The sequence below is a fragment of the Pseudopipra pipra genome, chromosome 3, assembly GCF_036250125.1.
Source record: "Pseudopipra pipra isolate bDixPip1 chromosome 3, bDixPip1.hap1, whole genome shotgun sequence".
Classification (NCBI taxonomy): domain Eukaryota; kingdom Metazoa; phylum Chordata; class Aves; order Passeriformes; family Pipridae; genus Pseudopipra; species Pseudopipra pipra.
In genome coordinates this window covers 239,759-259,518 of record NC_087551.1, presented here as the reverse complement: position 1 = coordinate 259,518, position 19,760 = coordinate 239,759, and the positions used below count along the sequence as shown (strand labels likewise).

The 19,760-nt window shown below is 49.8% G+C and overlaps 1 protein-coding gene across 3 annotated transcripts in view; it reads left to right on the top strand.

Annotated features, from left to right (window-relative positions):
• The window catches only part of SLC24A3 (solute carrier family 24 member 3), a 122,157-nt gene that overhangs the window by 20,500 nt on the left and 81,897 nt on the right, over positions 1–19,760 (top strand). The gene's annotated exons all lie outside the window — the stretch shown is intronic.

Sequence of the window (19,760 nt, the reverse complement as noted above, 5' to 3'; positions counted from 1 at the left end):
CTTCGAGTTTTGGGGAGAGGAGGGAGGGGTTTGTCTCTGTTCTTTGGGACTTATGTAGGTTATGTGCCCCAAGAGAAATTCTAACACAGTTCTGGCTGCACTTCTCTGCTATAGTTTTTCCTCTGCTGTAATCCTTAATAACGTTTCTGGACAGATGGATGATTATAGTCTTTTTTAAACAGCAAAAACTGGTACAAAAATTCTTCTTACTCAATTTTTTGCTTGTTTGCATAACTCCAGTGTGGTGCAGATCCAGGCTTAGAGCCTCACATCAGCATCTGCAGTGATCTTTCCCCTGCTGTGCTCGGTACCTCAGTGCCTGCCTTCACCAAACACAGGTCTGTAGGAAGCCTGTAGGATTTTATTTGTGGTGTGGGGTTTTTTCCCTGCCTTCTCCAGAAGGTACAACAATAATTACCGAGTACATCGTGTTTTCTCGGGAGAGAGAAAGCAGAAATACTGAGGCAAAATTACTGTTTCTTCTCTGGATTGTCATGGCATGACAACAGAATACGATTCTGTAACAGAAACTGATTCCAGTGCTGTGGAAAAGGAAGTGAAAGTACCAGAGTTTAGGTCCTGTGTGTTGCTTTGTGGCTTTTGTTTAGGCCATTACTACAGTGTCAATGTAAATAGTTAATGTTGGGCTGGAGGGCAGTCAGAGGTGTTTGAGCTGGCTTGGGTGGGAGTGGGGCACTCCTGCAGTGTCTGTGGAGGTTACCTGTTGTGCCCAGTGGGCTGTGGGCCACCTGCAGAATGCATCAGCTGTGCTGCTCAGCAAACTGAAGTGAGCAACAGAGCTGGTAAGAGGGGGTTCTGTAAAGAGCATCCATAGGGCAGCTTGTTCTGAATGTTGTTTGTGCTGTCTGTGGTCATGTAGAGACCAAAGTGAGAGCAAAGGGGTGTTGGTTGTGCTTTGGGAAGAATTTCGGAATTTTCCGTTTTCCCTGCAACTCGGAGTGATGGCAGGTTTCCAGCACAAAATGGGCCACCAGTCATGAGCCCATACAAGTCATCCCTCTGCTCCCTCCTAACAGTCAGTGAAACAGCCGTGGAGATGACAGGGCACCTGACACTGGAGCTGCTGAGCTCAGTCCAGTCTAAGGCAAGCTTGCCCATCATCCCAGCAGGTGAGGATGAAGAGTTCAGCACAGTTCCCAACAGCAGCTTTCATGTTTAAAGGTGTGGACAGTAGGGTGATTCAAATCCTTGTGCAGCCCTGACACCAGTAACTGTTGTTGTCAGGCAAAGCTGATTGAAGGCTTGATCCCACAGCCCCCAGGGCAGCACAGTCCTTCCCCCAGCTGTGCTGGTGCTGGATGGGACCCCAGATAGTGTCCCAGCAGTCAGGAAGCAGGGGGTTTCACCAGGCATGTCTGCCTTTACCTTCTCTAAGTGCTTGCCTGTGCAGTGCTGCTGGAGGAGACGGGGCGGTTTGGCTCCAATTGTGCTGTTGTGGAGCATAACGCACGAGTGGTGTAACCAGGCCCTCAGAGCTCGTGGGACTGGGGAATCAGCAGAGCTTAAACCCCCTCAGCACCCCTGCAGGACCAGGCTGATGTGTGCTGGCACTCAGGTGCCCCTCCTTCCCTTCAGCAGGTGTCGGGAGGGAAACGCTGCCTGGAAAGACTTGGGTTTTTTTCCTGCTCTCTTCCCAAATGACCCCGTGTAAACACCTACAGCTGGGCAAAAGGGGGTGCTTTTAAAAAAGCAGTTTCACCTCATTTGCTGGGGGAGGGAAATCAAATGCCTCATGTTGAAATGTTTTGTGGTTTTTTTGCAGTGCTTGGCTGTTGGCAGTAAACACACCTTTAGGTGCTGAAGGGAAGATGTCTGTTCTTTAGCTGCACGGGTGTTTGCAGGCTCATTTGAGTGCCTGCCAGGACATTTGCCAACTGCTATTTTTATTTTCTAATGGTTTATCCTGGGGCCTATCTAGTAGCATTTTATCATCAGAACTGCCCAGATAGTGAGGGTTTTGCTCATTTTTCATTCGAAACAAAAATGGTAGAAATATTAAGGGGGTGAAATGGATGGACCGAATCCAGCCTGAAGCCCTTTTTTTTGTATTTTTATTTTATTTAGTCCTTTTGCTGAGAAATGAATGCTCTTTGTGGGCTCTGGCCTGGGCCTGTGGCTGGCTTTGGTTGTGTTGAGTGCCTGTGGAAGCAGAACAACAGAGCAGCCTGCTTTCTTTTCTGAAGAGCCTCTGGTCTCTTGTCTCTGGATCCCTGATTGCCCAGTCCTGCCGTCATACCTGCTTGTCCTCTCCCTCTTGGATCCTGGTGGCTCCTCATGGCAGTGTCTGACAGTGCTGTCACGCAGCAGATGCTCTTCTGGCCTCCCTACTGTCCCCTTGTCCTCATGGTATCCACGTGGAGGTGTGTGGAACTAGAGATGGACAAAATGTTGGACAGAGTTTATTTACAGAAGCAGCGATATTGTTAAACGCTCGTGATTTTTGGGCTAGGTTTTAGCTCATGCAAAAGATTATGAGGAAAAAGGGAGAATTACTCGTGTTGTTTCAGGCAAAGTATCATTTACCCACCTGGTCCTGTTCAGAAATGTGACTCACCTGCTGGAAGCCAACAAAAAGGATTGAGCTTTGGGTCAGGTCCCCGTGCTACCATATTCAAATTCAAGATTGCCCTGGAGAAACTCTGAAGGTTGCTGTTCATTCAGACTCGGTTTATTTGCTGTCAGGAAGGTGACAAGCTCCTGGGCTCTGTCAGGATGGGACATGATGTGTCTAGAAATTCCCGTGGGAGGTCCCGGTGCCAGCCCTCATTAGCTCCTCTCTAGACTGGCATATGCTTCCCCTGACGAGCTGTCAGCACCATCCTCCCCCGGTGTTATCACTTCCACTCCCACCTCGGAAAGGCTCAAAATAAAGCAGCAGCCCTGCTTAAGTGTGCTGTTTTAAAGTCATTATCAGTAATAGCAGGAAATACGTGATTGCTGCAGGAACGAAAAGATCTCGGTATATTCATTTAGAGCCCCAGGCACAAAAGTGTTTAAATTAAACAGCCAAAGAAGTTTTTATGCAATTATTTTTTACGTTTCCTCATCTGATTTCAAAAGCAGCTTTCTCTTTTATCAATATTTCTCCAGTGACTCATAGCTTATGATAATGTAATTTGTGGTGCTTGGCTGTGGAGCAGGTAACCCTTCCAGGCTGCTCGCTGGTGCTTGTGGCCCTTTCTTTGGTGCTGAACCACAAACCCAAACCCCCTCGGGTGAAGCTGTGCTTTCTCATCTCTTTCCTCTTACACATTCACTCCTCTCTTTGCACAGTGACTTCTGCACGTGCTCAGCTTTAGGTGGTCTGAGTTCTCCTGGGCTGTCCTGCCCAGAACCATGTCCAGAGAGCTCCTGATGTTTCTGTGGGTTGTGTGTGGTCTCTTGGTGGACTGTCAGATAAAGCTGCTCAGGAGGTTGTGGCAGTGGCAGGAGGGTCTAGCAGGTCCCAGAGTTGTAGCACAGTCTGAGGTGGGCTTGTGAGCCAGAAACAGGGTGTGTTAAGTGGAGAACTCGAGCGTGGAAGACACGGAAATGAAACGTGGATGAGATGTGCTCGTGATTTTAGTGGAGCCTTGATATCTGGGTGTGGAGGGTAATGGTGACTACTCCATCACTGCAGACTTCTCAGCCTTTGTACCTGGAGGTGCAGTGCCAGGCTTTCCTGTCTGAGCATCCTTCTGCTTTTTGCCTCTGTAGGATGCAAGGAGCCGTATCGTCACAAGCCTGGGGTTTGCTTTAGCAGGATGGGCTTCTGGATGGGAAATGGGAAGACATAGAAAACAAAATTCATCTGTAGTTCGTGTGAAAAGGTGCTGGAAGTAGCAGTGGGCAGAGTGAGTGAGATTTCTCTTGCTCACCACTGTGGAGTTTGAGAAGGCCTTCTTCAGAAGCATATATAGTATGCTGTGTGAAGAGTGATTTTTGTTTCTTTTTTTTTTTCCTTCTCTGAACCTAAATCCAATTAAAAAAAGTCACCTTCCCTCAAGCAAAATTAATTTTATCCTAGCAAAATGAAAAGCAAAAATTAGTTTCTGCCTCGCAAGTTGCCAAACCTTGCTTTCACTCATGGGAATGTTAGAAAAATAAATTGTTGTTAGTTTAGATACAAAATGTCCTCAAGGAATAGAAAAAAAAGATGTTGTTCTCTCCCTGAACCATAAGTTGGGTGAATTTGACAGAAATTGGTTTGAACTTCTGCTCCCACGCTCTGCTTCTGTTTGTTTGTCAACTCCAGACCTAAAGTGTCAGCAAACTGTGATGTTGGGGTTAGAACCTCAGAAATAAAAACATGCTTATTTCGTCTGGGTTGGTGTGCTGGCACGGGGCTGGGTTGTCTCTTCCTGCAGCCCGGAAGGAGGGGTGTTCTCTGGATGGGAGCAGGTGCTGGGGTTTGGTGGCATGTGGCACCAGCCAGTGGGTTTGGCTGGGCTGGCTGCCCCGACAGCTGCATCTCTGGTCAGGGGACTGGGAAAGGCAGCCCTTGGGTTTGGGGTTCCTCTTGCAGAGCCTGCTGGCTTCGTTCCTTGGAAATGCTGCAGATGATTTTCCTTTTCTGTGCTGCGTTCTGGATTCGCTCAGGGCTTGGGATTTGCTTTCTGGGCTGGGTTTTGCAGGATCTTTGGGACTGTTGCATTGCAGGATCTCTTGGCAATAAGAGGTGGTCCCAAGTACTTTCTTTAGGACTTTTCAGCCATCTAAGGGGGCAACGACCCACGTATGGCTAGTTGTGTTGCAGTACAGGTGAGCAGGTACCTGAGCACCTCCCTGTGAGGCAGAACCTGCTGTGTTCTGACAGCAGGGCTTTACCTGGACAATGTGCCAAAGGGGGAGCTCAGAACAACTGCTTTTGGCTGGGTACTTAAAAACTCTGAACTGCTCACCAAAACCATGCAGTTCCCTGCAAAATAGGGCCCCCTGGGCACACACAGGAGGCCAGTTGTGTTCTTTTTGCTGAAATTTTGCCAGCATTCCCATGTGATTATGTGTGCAACTCCAGGAGCCGGAGCTTTAGGGAGAAAAATAATACAAGCTCGTGTGATTAAAATCAAGAGGTGGCAGTGCTATTTCCCAGTTCATACTTGGTGTGTTCTCTTGCATCGATGAAACAAAATAATTAGAAAAGGAAGGGGAGCGAAGTGGCAAAACAACAAATAAACCCCAGAGTCAAAGACAAGTGTTGACCCTACAATCTGCTGGCAGGGGAGAGGTGGTGAGCTCCTGCTCAGAGTGCCCTCCTTGGAAAGCTGCTGCCTGTTTTTGCAGAATACATCACTGCACGTGTATCAAGCAGTTGTAATTAAATCACTGCTTATTCTGAGAGAAAAGAACCTCATTAGACCCCTTGGCTCCCGGCTCGTGAGCAGCCTGCCCTCAGCCCTCCGTGCCACAACATGGCCGAGATGTGCACCGGTGGGACTGCTGGGACTCATTTGCTTAATTGGTGATACTGTGATTAGCCTGTTCCCGCTGTAGCTGTTGTTTGGGGGTTGCTGTGTTGTCACAGGCTGGCTGTGCAGTGAGGGCTCACAGAGCATTCAGGGAAGATTCGTGTGTTGTGCCGGCTGTCGAGTGAAGAACACCAAGGGATAATTGACTGTTGCTACCCAGGAATCATGTTAATATCTTGAGAAATTATGAAAATGGGAGAGGAAAAAAGGGATAATCCTGTAGGGAACAAGGAACAGATCTTAACCTGTACACCTTCTGCTGTCAGAGGCACAGGAGGACGTTGTTTGAGAGCCAGTCAGAAGTGCGGCCCCATTTGCATGGGAGCTCTCCCTTGGTGTCCCACTTAGCAAGTCAGTGCTTTGCTTTAGGCTGCCAGTGAGCTTTCCTGGCCAAACCTGAACAGGGAGTGCTGGCCATGGGCTGGCTGGCTGGGGGAATTTAGCAGTAGCAGTGGTAGGGAGCACACAGCTGCAGTACCCCCACAAGATCCACATCGGGTACCTTGGGGAGGACCTTTGGTGCAGGTCACTCTGTAGTGCTTCACCCCCGTTCCCCTTTTCATCCCTGTCCCTCTGCCTGCATAGAAGCCTCACAGCCAAGCAGATTTGCTAACAACCAAACCTTAACCTCTTGTGTTTCACAGTGTTCTGCTCGTGATGGGCTGCTCAGTTATTTAGTTTTTGAAGTGCTGTGCAGAGGAGTGGGAGGGAGATGCTCTCTACGAGCTGTGGATGTGTGAGGTGTGCTCAGGAGTGCTTCTGCTCTCTTTGTAGTCCTCATTTGGACTGTAATGAAATGACCTACCTGCAGCCAATTAGTCACCTCTTAATTACATCACCTCTAAAGGATCTGCCTACTTTATCTCTGGAAAAAAATGCAGGTAGCAAATGTCAGCATTCTTCAGCACAAAGAGGGGGAAAATGTTTTCCCAAGTACTTCACCAACCAGTTACTACAGTTATGTAGTAAGAACCCACATTTAGGATAACAATAGTGGAGTGGAGGAACCCTGTGTCCTTTTTTATGATTATTTTTTCCCCCTCTGAAGTAACTTTAAAATTACTGGAATTTTTCTGAGTGTGGGGATTTATTTTGGCTTTTTTCTTTGGTTGTGTTTTTTTTTTTGTTCTTTGTATCTAGGGGAATGCTACTTGCTTCCTTGACCCTTTAGTGAGTTTGGTTTACTCCTTTGGTATTGTGTGTTGTGGAAAAGGCCACAGAGAGGTTTAAAATACTGAAAAGGAACAATTGCTTTCAAATATTGAAATGCTCTTGCATTTAAAAGGTGTTAAGAAGCAAAGCATGACTTCAGATATGAATAAATATCACGCTGTACCTTTCTGAACTGGGTTTTACTTCTCTGACACCTGAGGATGCCAGGTTGCTGCTGTGCATCGCTCTGGTGATCTGAGAAGTCTTCCATGAAACCTGAGACCTGAATTTCTAAGGAGGAGGTGAAAAAATTGTCAGGTCAGACTTGTTCCTTTCTCTTGGAAGAAAATGTGCTTGGATTTTCACATGCTGAGCCTGGAAAGCAGCTCCACTGTAGGGTTTTGGGCTGGCAGCTGGGGAGAGCCAGTGTGGTCCTCTTGTTTGGTGACATTGCCTGCCTTGGGACATGACTGAGCTACAGATGGCAGCTCACAGCTGTGGTAACAGGGAGTGTCTACCAGATGCAGATGTTCCAGATTGGCCAGATACCAGAATAGTTTAGTTTTTTACACACCTGAATTATTCTTCTCTCGTGGTAAATGCAAGTTGTCCACTTAACATTTAAAAATATATTGCTGCATTTTTGTAAAATGTCATAATTCTCAGGAAAATCTATGCTACTGTAATTTTTTGGTTGTTAAGAATTTTAGACTTTCAGTACCAAGAATTTTGGGAATGAAGTCATTTGTCTTGGTGCCTGTTGATCCTGGGCCTTGTAAAATATGTGACTTGGTTTTGCTGGGACAGAGTGCGAGGTTTCTGCTCAGAGCACCTGAAGGACAGCATCTTTCCCAACCTAAATGATGGATAGAGGTGTTCTGCTCTGACTCCAGAGGAGGAAGGAAATGGAGGGGGCAGTGCAGTGGGGCTGTGGGAAATGTCAGTTCTGGAGGAGAGTGATCGTTGTAAGGCACTGAGAAGGGTGGCCTGGGATGGAAACAGAAATTCAGTCCTAGCTGTCACAGGTTCTCTAGCTCATGTGGTTTTTTGTGCTACTTCAAAGGGCAACTTCAGGGGGGTGTGTGGAAATATAAAGTACTTTGAAGGATTCTGGGGTTCTGTGAGGTTCTGCACAGCTCAGGGAGTTACTCCTTTGGGTTTGGGAAGCGTGCTGGGGGTGGGAGGCATTGCCTTTTATTTGCATTCTAAAATCAGGATTAGAAAATCTGGGTGCCCTATGACATCAGGCTGGAATTCTGAGCGTGGCAGGAGGTGTGAGGGTGGTGAGGGAGAGCACGGACTGCCCTCGCTGCTTCCGGCTGTGCCGCGGGATCGCGGCTCTGCAGGACAGGGTGTGTGCTCTGTGGGACCAGAACCCCTGTCTGGCACCAGCAGGGCTTTCATGGCCAAGGGGAGGTGTCTCAGGGCAGAACAGACCTCAGAGCTGCCCCCCTGCCACGGGCAGGGCCAGCTTCCACTACACCATCTTGCTCCAAGCCCCCGTCCAACCTGACCTTGAACTCTTCCAGGGACGGGTCATTCTCCCGTTTTCAAGCCTCTCTGGGATGCCAGAAGGGCAGAGGGAGTAAGCTTGATGATGGAGGAGATTGGGGCAAATGGTTATCAGCACATGCTTTAAATTGTGGTGCATCTGTAGTATTTCACAGGTTGAACATGAATGTGTAAACAGTGGCCTCAAGCCTTAAGTTTCAGGGCTGAAAGCTGATGTAACTCCAAGATCTGTCCCAGGACAAGCCTTTCTTAGAGTTCTGTTTTAAATTTGGTATTTTTGAGCTATTACTGCAAAAGAAGAAAAATAACATCTGGCCCCATGTTGCAGACTGGCTTTTTGTTGCTTGTTTTTCAGTTCTTGCCAGTAGTTAGTATTTAAAAATCAAAGGTCCAGATTTTCCACGGATGTAAATTATTGCTAGCTCCATTGACTTCATCGCGTTTATACTAGTTTTAAGCGACCAAGAATCAAATACAACATCCCAAGTCAGGATTTAATACAGTCAGGAGGGAGGCTTTATCATCTGTTATTTGCATTTTAAGCAGTGCTCAGTTGTATAGTTTTTATATACAGACACGTGCATAAACTCACTTATGCATGCACAGAGTAATGGTTTTATATATTAATGCTGAAGCAGTTTAATTTAGTGCACAGCAGTGGGTAAAATAAAAGTATTTAATTAAAATGGACTTTTTTTTCATGGACTGCATAAAAAATTTCTAGATTAGATACTGGTTACCCATATGTGCAAGTCCTTTGTTACTTCCTTGCTGTTCCCGTTCCTGAAACAGAGAGATGAGTGGATTTTCTTTCCCCAAGATCCTGTGATGCCTGGTGCTGGTGGTGAGGAGGAGAGCTCCTGCTTTGGGAGCTCCCCCCACTCTCCAGGGGCACTCCTGCAGGGATCAAAGTCTTCTGTGCTGGGTGTGACAAAACCACACAGGAAGGGAGATGCTCTGTACCCTGCAGCTGGAGTAGGTGAGGTGGGAGGGAGGGGGTAACAGAGGGCAGGCAGCTGATGCTCCACCACTGGAATGACGTGTGCCAAGCCAGCCTGCTCCACACTGGAATGATGTGTGCCAAGCCTGCCTGCTCCACTGGTGGAATGATGTGTGCCAAGCCTGCCTGCTCCACACTGGGATGATGTGTGCCAAGCCTGCCTGCTCCACACTGGAATGATGTGTGCCAAGCCTGCCTGCCTGCTCCACTGGTGGAATGATGTGTGCCAAGCCTGCCTGCTCCACACTGGAATGATGTGTGCCAAGCCTGCCTGCTCCACACTGGGATGATGTGTGCCAAGCCTGCCTGCTCCACTGGTGGAATGATGTGTGCCAAGCCTGCCTGCTCCACACTGGGATGATGTGTGCCAAGCCTGCCTGCTCCACACTGGAATGACGTGTGCCAAGCCTGCCTGCTCCACACTGGGATGATGTGTGCCAAGCCTGCCTGCTCCACACTGGAATGACGTGTGCCGAGCGCTGGAGCTTGGGCAGCCCAGCACCTTGGGATGTGTGATGAGCTACATCACCACACAGAACTGTCTGTAAAAACAGGGTGTGCTCTGGGCAAGATAATGAAACAGGGTGCCAGCTGCTGGGAATGCTGAAGCCAGGCAGATGCCCCATGGACGCCAGCATGGAATGCTGCTCAGCCTGCACTTGCGCTCATCCAAAGTTACTGGGAGGTTTTCAGATTTGTTTTTATTTCCATCCCAAATTTCAGGGTTTTAGGATATTGTCAGATATCCTACAATTTCAGGATAGTGTCAAATACCCTTTAAAAGGCTGGTGCTTTGGCAGAAAAATTACTGGCTGTGGGGCAGCCATTGCCTGAGCACTTTGTGAGCTGTCTGGCAGCTTCTCTCTCAGGGGCAGTTTCTGCCCCATGCATGTCCTCCTGCTGAGGTTGTACCTGTGCTGGTGGCCAAAGGTGGCAGCCAGGCAGTGCCACAGCTTTCTGTCCCTACCAGTGTCCCCCACACCTTGGCACGAGGCTGGGCGAGGATCTGCTGTGAGCTCTCCAGGTTGTTTGTGCAGTCGTGGTGGTGCATCTCTGCTGGAGAGGGGGAAGTACTTTGGAATGAACCCTTTTCTGGATTTTATGTATATATGCACGTGCACAGAGAAAAGAGAGGTGGGATAAAAAGAAAGGAGCAGCCCTGCCCAGTGTATCTGTAAGCACAGGCAGTCCCGAGGCTGCAGCAGTGTCAGCCCGGGCGTCTGGTGATGGATGGGCAGGTGCTGACAGGCTGAATGGCTGCTCTAGTTAGAGCTCATTAATAGTCTCAGAGTGAGCTTCTGCCCTGATGAGTGTGACTTGCCAGTGACCTGAGCACTGTGGCACCCTGTCCTGCAGCCTGGCAAGCTGTCCATGCCTGTCCCAGGGACGCTGCCTTTGGAAGCATCCAGGTGATCACCCACCGCACCAGCTCCAGCCCTGAAGGGCTGTGATGAGTCATGAGCCAGAGGTGCTGTCTTACCATCTCTTAATTGATGGGAGAAGAGGAGGAAAGGAGGAGGTGATGACTATTTTGTGTTAAAACAGGGATAATTACTGCTACAGAATTTTGCTAGAAAACAAAGCAACAGTTCACAGTCCAGACTCCATCGTGGCTCGGCACAGTTGGGGTTCATGCATCTTGTGGACAGTGTTGCTGTGGAGGAGGAGCGAACCTGCCCTGTCCCTGGGCGGGGGGGGCCCTGTGCCTTGCCCCCCTGCACGGATGGAGGGCTTCCTTGGGGGGATGCTGCTTTGGGGTCTCTGGGGGCAGCTGCCCGCAGAAGCTAAACCTGTTGCTCCCTAAAACCTGGCTGCAAGCTGTGTGCCTGATGGGATCCCTGCCTGTGTTCGTGGTAGATGTGGCCTTATCCATGTTCCATGGTCAGGTCAGCATGTCTGAAGCAGGGCCCTGGAGGAGGAAGAGGGTACTGCTCAGGCTGAAGCTTCATCTGGCACTGCCTTCTGGCTCCATCTGCATCCAGTGCCATGTTCACAGGGAAAGGTGCATGCAAAGTGTGGGATGTGGTTACGGTTGGGATTTGGGCCAGTGGACTGAGTGATGCTTCCCTGGTGTACTCTCACATCTCCCAGTAACAAGTCAGTAACTGGTTTCTCTGTATGAAATAGCTCCTCGTGCTTCGTTTTCCCTGGGAATTTGAGTGTACTCTGTGCCCTGTGTGAGCCTTTGTGCTCTGCAGCAGGAGCTGCTGAGCTCTGCCTCTCTGCTGGGGAAGAGGGAAGGAGGGAACACATTTGCTGTGAGGGAACTTGAGAGCCTCTCTCCAAGCGAGCAGGACTCTTGAGGATGTCCCCAGGGCAGTTGGTTGCTTTGAGGACCTTGGGTGAGGCAGGATGCTGTGTGCAGGGATGCAGCAGCTTTCCTGTAGCCATAGCAACCGCTGGGGATGTGGTGGTAACTGCTGGCATCCTCCCTGGACCAATGGGCCTGGAAGAGAGGTAGGAATGGGTGTGGCTTCAAGGCCAGGCAGTGAACTACCCCCCGTCATTCAGGTGGATGGGGCAGACATGGCCCCAGCCCAGATGGATGGAGGCCCAGCACCAGACTCCCCTGACTGGGACGTGTCCTCTCTTGTTACTTTTTTCCCCGGTGTATTGAGCTGCTCCTTGGAGCTGCCCGTGTGCAGGCAGGAAACCCCTGTGGTGCAGGCACAGTCCAGGTGGGCTGACAGCTGCTGGGTTTGCTGTGCTCCTCTCTGGGAGGCAGCACACTGCAGCCAGGTCTGGAGACTGCCACAGCAGTGCTGGGGTCTGCAGAGGCTCTGGCAGCCCCCCCAAAGCTGAGGAGTGGGCAAAGGATTGGTAAGGACAGGTTGGAGAGCAGTGGACAGAGGAGTGCAGATAAATTCCATCACATAAACCATGTCTTGAAGTGAGATTGTCAAACACCTACTGAGCCTGAGGCTCCTGTGGGTAATGCTGGACCTCCCCTTCTCCCCCATCCCTGGTAATCAGGATTACAGATTTAATCAGGATGCAGGAGCAGACAAATACTTGGACTGGGTGATGGAAAGTTCCACTGAGCCTGTTCATGGAGCCTCCATGTTTGAATTAATTTTATGTTCTGCTTGCACTTCGATTCCTCCTTGGGACATGTCCTTCCACACTCCCTTTTCCTTAAAAACATTTCCAAGTGAAACTTGAAAGCCAGCGTGTCTCCTGCCCTGCCTCCACTGCATCTGTGCTGAATGGTTTGGATTGAATCGCTGTCTCCTGGGAAAGACTTGCAGGGACATTTAACTTGCCTTCAGTACAGAATTAATAAGCAGGTGAGCACGTGGGAAGGTGAGAGGACCCAGTGGTCTGCAGCTGAGCCATGCAGTGTGTAGTTATCCATAATCTGCTTGGCCAGGTTTCCTTGGAGCCTTTGGTAGCGCTCGGGCACTGCTGGAGGAGACAGACCTTGGTGCACAGGCACATGTGTGGCTGTGGAAGTCCTGTTTCCTCTGCAGAGCACGTGGAACTGCCGTGCCCACCGAGTGACAGGGGATGTGATTGACGTTTCCATGGCAAATTTTTCCATCTAGGAAGTTCCCTGCTGCTTCAAGCCTGTAAATCAGGATCCGATGGCCTTTTAAGGGAGTGTGCTGTCAGTCAGTGTTTCCCATCCTGTTATGATTTTGCAGATGCTTGACATGTTCCCAGGGAGGTGCAGACGTGCCTGCAGCCAGCTGGACTAGGAGAAGGTGCGCTTGCTTTCGCTCCTTGTCCCGGCCCCGGGGTGCTGGTGTGTTCCCACAGAGCCTCTCCAGGTGACACTGCTGGGGTGTCACTGCTGGCACTGTCCCCCCCTCCTGTAGCGGGGTGCTGCCAATCCCACTGGAGCTAGGGAGAGCAGAGGGCTGGTGGGCTTAAAGCAGAGCCTGTCGCCCGATTTCAGAGGGAGGTTTGCAAGCAGACCAGACTTAACTTACTGTCTTATTTTCCTGCTGCCACAAGACTAGTGGAAGAAACGTGTCCTTTGTAGTTTATCTGTAAAACTTTAAAACCTAAGTGAACTGTTAAAAGGATGTTGCTGTGAGCAGTTAGTGTATGGAGAACTGAAGGGAAGGGGGGGTTTGTGCGTGGTGCTGGGAAGGTGGCAGGCTGTGTGCCTTGGCAGGGGTCTGCTCTGTGTCAATGGCTGTGTGGGTGCTGTAAATGGCAGAGGAGGGAGGCTCTGTGGTGTGCAGTCCGGTGGTGTAGGTTCCCCTTGTGGGCAGGACAGGCTGTGGGAGGCTCAGGAATGGTTCAGAGTTGTGTTGCCTGTCTGACAAGCTGCACCACACAGCAGCAAGGGCTGAGTGCTCAGGTCTGTAAGAATGAGGTTGGCTGAGATCCAGGGTAAACAGAAACTACCTGGGAGGTTCTGTACGGAACCTCAGGTGTGGCTGTCAGGACAAATCCATCCTCATTTCCTGATGTGCTTATCAGCAGGCACACTGGGACAGCCCTCAGAGTGAGGACACAGGCGAACACGCTCTGGGATGGCACGTAAATGGCTGCACACTGTTTCTGTAGGGGCAAAAACAGTTACGGGAAAGGCAAAATAAATAGTTTCCTCTGTTGCCTTTACCTTTTTCCTTTTTTTTTTTTTTTTTTTTTTAAACATTTAATTGCTCTTCTGTGTTACACTGTTTTGTTATCAAATTCACTTGAATTTTGAACAGAATAGTTTCACCTGCTTGACTGGCACGTTTCAGTGTGAGGGTGTCTGTGTGCAGGTGTGTTTGTGCTGGGTATGATGCACCCTCTTCCCAGCCTGGAGGGCAGAGTGTTTGCTCAGGAGGCTCGGGGTGAGCCCCAGGCTGTTGGAGCAGTGCCCCAGCTCCAGGTCCTGCAGCAGCTGGATGGCCGAGGAGGAAGCTGGGCTGTCCCAGCTATGGGATAGATCCATCACAGCTTTTGGACAGGAATACTTTCCCCTCTAACATGGGCAGCAGTGAACAACACTGGAGAAGCATTAAATCCTGAAGCAATTAAATGTATCAGCAAAGTGGGATTTTTTTTTTTCCTTTTGTGAGATACTTCGCCAGCTGTTGTTTATGGAAAAAAAATCTAAATCTTTTTTATGAGAACTGTTTTTAGGTTTCTTTGTATTTGGGGCTGATTTATACATTATGCATTAGCGTGGGAAGGCAAAATATTTATTTACCAGCATGAATATTTAGAGGAAGAATAAGTGGGAATCCGTGCGTATCGATAGCTTAGCCTGAGATCCAGGAGGATGTTACCAGTGTTAGAAGTGGCACAATTAGATTGTAAGGGAACAGCAAGACAATAAATTGACCTTCCCTTGCCTGTGTCTGGGTCACCCCTCTGCCTGCACGACCTCGTCCTCCTGTGCCAGTGCACAAAGACATCAAACCCCCTCTCCCTGCTGGACCATCAGGAGTAACGGGAGTTGGTAACGTCTCTGTTGCTGGAGATGCTGGTTTCGTGGAGCCCAAGGGAAGAAGGGACGTGTGGGATGGTTCCTAACTGGGTTGGCAGCGTTTGGGAAAACTGAGGAGCGGAGTGGGCTTTCCTTGCTCAAGTTTGCTGACTGATACTTGGGAGAGGCTTCTCTTACACAGCACCGTTCTGAGAAGTACACGGTTCTTTGTGCTGTTCCCTTTCCTTTCTGCTTGTGATGAAAGAATGTTGATTAGAGCTCTGGGTAAGCAGCATGTCATTGTTTGGGATGAGGCATGCCATAGGAATAATACTGCTATAGAAGGAGGCCCCGGACTAGATGTTAATTATATTGCTTGTTGATTGCAAAAAATTGCACCAAATGACAGTTTATGAGAGCTGGGCTATCTTAGGAACAAATGGTGTAAGTGGGTTGGAGCTTTGCAGAAAATAAACAGTGTGGGGGAAAACACGTCCTTACGGTTCAGACCATCAGCTTCAAAACAAGTCACTTCATTGGGAAGTGACTTCCCTGGGACTGGGAGGAGGTGGTGTGCCTTCTTGAGCTGGAGCTGACCCGAAAGATGTGGGAGAATACCCCAGGACACTTCCTGCTGTAAAAATGGAGCTCAGTAAATCCAGGGTCGCTTGCAATGGCAGGCACCAGGGTAACTCGAGAGACCCCGGGTACCTTGTGCTCCAAAGGCTGTGTGTTTTCATCACAGACTAAAGGTTACAAAGTTTCATTGTTTGAAAACAACAAGGATGTTTCTCCGCTGCTGTCCAGAAAACAAACAAAACCAGAACCTCGGGACTTGGCTGGAAATTGTAACATGAATTTGAATGAAATGCAACTACCAGCAAGCAAACCAAGCTGAGACCTGGGAGCAGTGTTTCAGCTCGGTGGTATTAAACAGGGAAGCTGCAAACCTTCCTGGCCAGCACTGCAGTGGCAATGAGGGCTGACCTTTAGCAGTGGTGCAGTAACACCGTGTCCCGTTCCCTGCCGCAGGAATGCACAGGGAACAGCCCCAAATAAAGGAGCACGGAGACGGGGACTTGTCGGGGCTTTGCAGCTCTCTGGGCAGTTGGTTGGTGTCTCCAGGGAGGGCAGGGGTGGGAAGCAGAGGATCTGTGTGTGCCCCTTGGCAGAGTGGTCGCACAGGACAGGTCCTGTGGGCTGCCTGGCACACGTGGGAGCTGCCAAGGATGTCCCTGGTGGGCTTGGTCCTGCTTGGCCATTTCCTTACTTTTCGAGGCAGGCTGTGGGAGGTGGCTGCTGGTGGCCATTCTGTGTCTGACTGGCTTCACTTGTCCTCTTCTCCCACTGAATAATGGTAAAAATACCTGCAGAGCTGCACTTGGTCTGGCAGAGAACATGGGGGAGAAAGCAAAGCAAAACCCCCTTGGGCTTTGTGTCTCAGTGGAAAATAGAGAGCGTTGCTCAGTTCTTTGAGGAAGACTCAAGTGAACTGTGTCTGGTTGGCAGGAAGCACACGGCCCAAAGCAGCCAGCCCCCAATCCAGAAGGGTTTGTGATTGTGCCTCCAGAAAGCATTACTTGCCCCACAGCATGCCCTGAAATAGTAATGTTTGGATAATGTTTTGGGGGTAACTAAGCTGGAACATGTGTATAACTGTTAAAATCGTGAATGCCAAAAAAGGAAATCCATGCTAAGCTCAAAAATATGGACTCATCATTTAATTCGGATAAATGTTACCATTGTAATTTGGTTTTGTTGCATTGTGCTATAGGCTTTTTGGCAGGGATTTCGTGGGAGATGAGGAAACAGCAGCCTGATGCTTCCCTCAAGCCTTTTTGAGACTATTCTCTTAGTTTTGCCAAAGTGTATGTGATACATTCTTCAAAAATCCGTCTTGGGTTCCTCAGCCTCCCGCTGGAAACTGCTCTGGAGGGTGAATGTGGGACAAAGCAGATCTTGGAGGCCCCTGCTCCCTGACTGTGCACCAGGGAGTTCTCCCTGGGGCTGGGGGTTTGCCTCTGAAAACCAGGGTGAGGGGCTGCAGTTAAACCCAGCACGGAAGGATTTGGCCCCTCTGCTCAGCTGGACCTTGCATTCCAGGAGGAAAGGGAAGTTCTGACTGTTTGGGCTCCAGGGGACATAATTTGTGCGATCTGCAGTAAAGTCATAATTAGCTGGGCTGGTGTTCGAGGTTGGGGCTGAGCAAACACTCCCAGGGCTTTCTTACTTTTACACGTGGGCCCCAAACCCAGACAAAGCCACTGCACATCTCTGAGCACACGAAATCGGTTTATAGCCCTGACGTAAGGGCGTGTCAGAAGTGCCCTGGCAGGAGAGGATGATTAAAAATGCAGAACCCTTTGATAGGGGGAGTTACTCAATTTCTTTGAGGGAAATAAAGCCCTTTTCTTGGATCCGAAATTAACACAAAGTTTAATTTGTTGCACTTGTTTTAGTTCATCAGCTGGGCGAGGGTGAACTCGGGTGGAGATATGTCAGAAAATTAAGCTTTACCCCTTAGAAAAAACCACAAAGGCTTTCAGCTGCCGTTGTGCAGGAATTACAAGGTTGGAGAAGGGGGGGGGAAGGCACTTTTTAAAGCCAGTAGACTGGTTCTTTTTATTTACTTTCAGGTTTGGGAAACCTTTTGAAGCGCTTTTCTGCAACCTTGAGGACTCAAGGATGTTTTTTCTTTGTTCAATTGCTTTTCTGGTTTTGCTTTTTAACTTCCTCGTGATGAAAGTGGGTCCAACCCTCCAGTTCTGTGAGGTGGCACGGCTGAAGGCTGCTGGGCTCTCCTGGGGGGCAGCTGGCACGTGGGGCGGGAGCTGGGGCTGAGGGGAGCCAGGAGTGTGTGTCCCTGGAGAGCCGTGCCCAGCTGGGCAGGAGCTGCTGGGGGTTCGCTCCTGCCTGTCCTTGGGGCCACCTCTTAGGGGTTCTGTTGGGGGGCAGGTCTCTCGGCTGCTGGTGGCTTTGACTCTGCAGGGGGGAAGGAGCCACATCCATGGCTCCACCATGTCACCTCTCTGGCAGGATGAGGGGCACAGGGAGCCGAGTGGCACCCAGGAGTCCTTCACAGTTTTCTCCAAGTTCTCCCAAATGTTGGTGTTGGGGGCAATGTGCAGGGGATGCTGCTCTCTGGTGCTGAGAGCCACAGGCATATGGCACTGGTAGGAGTGGTTACCATGGAAACCTTTCAGCAGCATGACATCACCAGCACTGTCACATTTAAGCTTTTCAAGGCTTTTTGGATTTCAGGAATTACATAACTTTGGAGGGGTTAGGCTGGGGCTTGGATCTAATCAGTATTTAGGGTCTTAGTTGAATTACACTTCTAAAAAAGCCAAACACCCCAATCCAAAAGTGCCTGGCTGCACTGGCAATGGTGGTTGCAGCAGCAGTTGCTGCATGGGGATGCTGGTAGTGGAGGCTTTGCTCCTCTCCTCTCCCTGACAGCTCATACCTGCCCTGTTGTGACCCTCCCAGAGCTGGGCACAGCTTTGCTGCTCCTGAGTCCTAAGGGATGGAAGAAGGGAGCACAGGTTACCCATGGGAGTCGAGGCAAGGGAGCGTGTTCATTTAGGGGTTGGACAAGCTTTGTGCTGTCCCAAAGGTGCTGAAGATTTTCTGTGGAGATCCTTTTGGGGTCAAGAGACCAGGTGGGCCCTCGTTTAGAATTCACACAAAGGTGGCTTTACGTGTAAGGGTGTCCGTGGGCATCGCTGCCTCCCCTGCCCCAGAGTGACGTGTTCGGCAGCGTCCGTGCTCTCGCTGCAGCCACAAACCCAAACATCCCTTTGGGGCTGGGCACTGCTCTGACCGTGCTGTGGATGTGCAGTGAACCCAGTCGGGTCCCATGTGCTTGAAGTGCAAGCTTCAGGGCTTTCTGGTCAGCTTGGACAGGCTCTGCAGGCCCTGGAGCCACTCTGGGCTGGGGGCAGCAGGAACCGCTGGCCCAGCTGGGCTTGGGCAGCTGCCTCAGCCCCTCACTTGTGGCAGTAACAGCAGCACGGAAATAGCTCCCTGGAAAACAATTCCATGGGTTCATCCTGCTGCCTGTAGGTGCTCTGCACAGTTTTGTGCACAGCTTTTGATTTAAGCCTTCTGGCAGAGGGAAATGTTTCAATAAGAAGAAAAAGCAAGAAGTTTTGTGCAGTCCCTTTTCCCTCTGGTGGCCAGCATCCCTGAAATAGGTACCCAGCTGGGGCTCCTAATGATTATGGTGACAGAGTGTCCTGTGTGATTGACTCTTAATTTTTACGTTTATCCTGCTGGGCAGTTCCGTGCAGGGAAGGCAGCAGCATTCAGCGTCTCCCAGCTGCCAGTTCACTTGGAAATCTGTTCTGGGACTCAGTAAAGTGAAATACATGAGCTAATAAGGTATTAGCAATGATATTAGTGTTTTTCCCCTTCTTGAGAAGTTATCCTTACCTGATTTGTGGTTCTGATCGAAGTGATGAGTCTGCAGCAAACACCCACCTTTGTAAATGATTGTGTAGCTCATGTATGGATCCAACTGCCAGAGACTGTCCTGGGAGTGTTGGCATGGCTGGAATCTGCAGTGGTGTGGGCAAAAGAGGAAGGATGAGCACGTTCTTCATGTTTACTTTGTCACCCAGTTTGTGCATGAGCACTTCCACAGTTGGTGTCATCTCAGGGTCTTCTCAGCAGTGACACATATTTGTGATAGCAAGGCCTTAAACTTCAGCATCTAAAATGCCAGATAGGCATGAAAAATAAACAGGCATGCTGGGCACTGGGCACCTGGATGCTCAGAAGCAAGGGGCTGCAGTGCCCAGGTTGGGGATTTAGAAGCCTGATGTTCTTTCCCTGTTGGTGCTCAGCTGTGGGCAGCCCAAACTTGCTCTGAAGATGGTCAGCACCACAAGTGAAAGGATATTTCTGTTCCTGATTGTGCAGAGGAATGGATCCACACCTGGGAGTGTACCAGGCAAAGGCAGGGCAGTGGTTTTCACCTGTGGCTGGGGGGGTCTGGCTGGAGGGGTCCTCACCTCTTTCAGAATATGGGGGTTTGTCCTTTCCACGGCCCTTCTTTCACGAGGCTTTCCTGTCTGCTTGTCCCTCCGTGAGATTCCCTCTGTCCTGATGGTGGCTGGGAGAGCCCTAAGAGTGCTAATGAAGGACTTGGTTCATCTTGTTCTGTAATTTCTGAATTGGATGACAGCTGGCTGCTGAGCCAAGGTTTTTTTTTTTTTTTTTTTGCTTGGAGCAAAAGAAGAATCTTCATCTTGTT